At 34.8% G+C, this 3227-nt stretch overlaps 1 non-coding gene across 1 annotated transcript; it reads left to right on the top strand.

Annotated features, from left to right (window-relative positions):
- On the top strand, nucleotides 1-107 carry LOC143405413 (U6 spliceosomal RNA). Its single transcript, XR_013092110.1, has one exon. It is a non-coding gene; the product is annotated as a U6 spliceosomal RNA (small nuclear RNA).
- The last annotated feature ends 3120 nt before the right edge of the window (nucleotides 108-3227 follow it).

Genomic DNA, 3227 nt, shown 5'->3' with positions numbered 1-3227 from the left:
GTGCTCCCTTCCAGAGCACATATAATAAAATTAGAATGATACAGAGAATATTATCATGGCCCCTGTGCAAGGATGACACACAAATTCATGAAGAGTTCCATAAGTTTAAGGAAAAACTAATCAAAGGAGAAACCAAATCAAGTTAAATACCAAAAATAAACAACAATGGCTGGGAATACAAATCATGTCTCAATAATAACCCTGAAATGTTAAACTAAACAATCAATCAATGTTAAACGAAACAATGCCTAAACTCAACAATCAAAAGACATAGACTGGCAGATTAGATTAAAAAAAAAAAAAAGACCCAACAATATGCTGCCTCCAAGAGACTCATCTCATAGAAAAAGATATCCAGCATACTGAAGGTGAAAGGTTGGGAAAAATCACACTGCTACATGAACAATGGAAGCAAGCAGGGGTTTCCATCCCCCTATCAAATAAAGTAGACTTCAAGCCAAAGTCAATCAAAAGAGATAAAGAAAGATATTTCATACTGCTTAAGGGAACCATTCATCAGCAAGACATAACAAATATAAATATATATGCCCCAACCAATGGAGCATCTACATCCAACAAACAAACTCTTCTCAAGTTCAAGAGTCAAATACACCACAACACAATAATTCTGGGTGACTTTACCACACCTCTTTCACCACTGGAAATGTCGTACAAAAAAAAGTTGAACAAAGAAACTACAGAATTCAATAATACAATTAATAACTTAGACTTAACTGACATATACAGAATATTTCATCCATTAATGAACGAATACACTTTCTTCTCTGCAGCACATGGATCCTTCTCTAAAATAGACCATACATTATAAGCAACTCTTAGCAAATATAAAAAAGTAGAGATACCACCCTGCATTCTATCAGATCATAATGGAACGAAATTAGAAATCAATGATAAAATAAAAAATAAAAGCTATTCCAACACCTGATGATGAAATAATATACCACTAGTTGCAAAAGACATCAAGGAGGAGATTAAAAAATTCTGAGAGGTGAATGAGAACACAGATACAATGCATCAAAATCTCTGGAACATTATGAAGGCAGTACTAAGAGGAAAGTTCATTGCACAGAGTTCATTCCTTAAAAGAAGAAAAAGTCAACAAATAAATGACTTAACATTACATCTCAAAGTCCTAGAAAAAGAAAGAACAAATCTACACCAAAAGCAGCAGAAGACAGGAAATAATTAAAATCAGAGCTGAAATCAATGAAATTGAAACAAAAGAAACAACTGAAAAAATTGACAAAACAAAAAGCTGGTTCTTTGAAAAAATAAAATTGGCAAACCCTTAGTCATGCTAACGAAGAGAGAAAACTCAAATCACTAACATACGTGATGAAAAAGGAACTATCACAACAGACACTACAGAAATACAGAAGATAATTAGAAATTATTTTGAAAACCTGTACTCCAATAAAATAGAAAGTATCAAAGGCATGGACAAATTTCTAGAGTCATATAATTTGCCCAAGTTGAATCAGGAAGATATACACAATTTAAACAGATCAATTTCAAGCAATGAAATAGATCACGTCATCAGAAGCCTATCAACCAAGAAAACCCCAGGTCTGAATGGAACACAGCCAAGTTCTACAAGACCTTTAAGGAAGAAATAATACCAATATTCTTCAATTTATTTCAAGAAATAGACAAAGGGGCAGCACTTCCAAACTCATTCTATGAGGCCAATATCACTCTAATTCCAAAACCAGGCAAAAACACATAAAAAAAAAAAAGAAAGAAAAAGAAACTTCAGACCAATACCTCTAATGAACATAGATACAAAAATTCTCAATAAAATTCTGGCAAATCAAATACAAAAACATATCAAGAAGATCATGCACCACAATCAACTGGGATTCATCCCAGGGATGCAAGGTTGGTTCAACATACAGAAATTGATAAATGTAATTCATCACATCAATAGACTTAAAGATAAGAACCCTATGATCATCTCAATAGAAGCAGAAAAAGCATTTTACAAAATATAGCACCTCTGTATGTTCAAAACACTGGAAAAACTTGGGATAACAAGAACATATCTCAACATCATGAAGGCTATCTATGCTAAGCCCCAGGCCACCATCATTCTAAATGGAGAAAAATTGAAGGCATTTCCTCTAAAAACTGGAACAAGACAGGGATGCCCTCTTTCACCACTTCTATTTAACATAGTTCTCAAAACACTGGCCATAGCAATTAGACAGATGAAAGAAATTAAAGGGATACACATAGGAAAAGAAGAACTCAAATTGGCACTTGCTGATGATAATTCTATACCTGAAGACCCTAAAAGTTCCCCAGAAAACTCTTAGAACTAGAAAATGAATTCAGCAAAGTAGCAGGATATAAAATCAACACCCATAAATCAAAGGCATTTCTGTATATCAGTGAAAAATCCTCAGAAAGGGAAATGAAGAAAATTACCCCATTCTCAATAGCCTCCAAAAAAAAACAAATAAAATACTTGGGAATCAAATTAATGAAAGAAGTGAAAGATCCATATAATGAAAATTACAGAATCCTAAAGAAAGAAATCAAAGAAGACCTTAGAAGATGAAAAGATCTACCTTGCTCTTCAATAGGCAGAATTAATATTATCAAAATGACCATATTTCCAAAAGCACTATACAGATTTAATGCATTCCGATCAAAATTCCAATGACATTCCTCATAGAAATAGAAAAAGCAATCATGAAATTCATCTGGAAAAAATAAGAGACACAGAATAGCTAAAGTAATCCTTACCAGGAAGAGTGAAGCAGGTGGCATCACTATACCAGACCTTAAACTATATTACAGAACAACAGTAACAAAAACAGCATGGTATTGGCACCAAAACAGACTGATAGCCCAATAGTTCAGAATAGAGGACACAGAGACTAACCCACATAATTACAGTTTTCTTATATTAGACAAAGGTGCCAAAAACATGCATTGGAGAAAAGATAGCCTCTTTCTGGGAAAACTGGAAATCTGCTGAGAGCCATAGCCAAGTAGGAATGACGCATGGCAATTTCCTTGTCAGTCTACCCAATGTTGCTTAGAGGGAGGACTCTCCATTGTGAAAATGGGCTTGCCTTGGACCCAGGTCATTTGCAGTGACATTGCATGAAAGGTGACCTTGCTCAGGGATTAGGGCGGATCCGGGTTTAGGGTGGATCCTGCTGGGAATAGGGCGTATCCTGCTGCCTCAGGTGCCTGCT

This window comes from Callospermophilus lateralis, chromosome 7 (assembly GCF_048772815.1).
Source record: "Callospermophilus lateralis isolate mCalLat2 chromosome 7, mCalLat2.hap1, whole genome shotgun sequence".
Classification (NCBI taxonomy): domain Eukaryota; kingdom Metazoa; phylum Chordata; class Mammalia; order Rodentia; family Sciuridae; genus Callospermophilus; species Callospermophilus lateralis.
The sequence above is the reverse complement of the archived record's forward strand: the minus strand, read 5'-3'. Positions and strand labels throughout refer to the sequence as shown.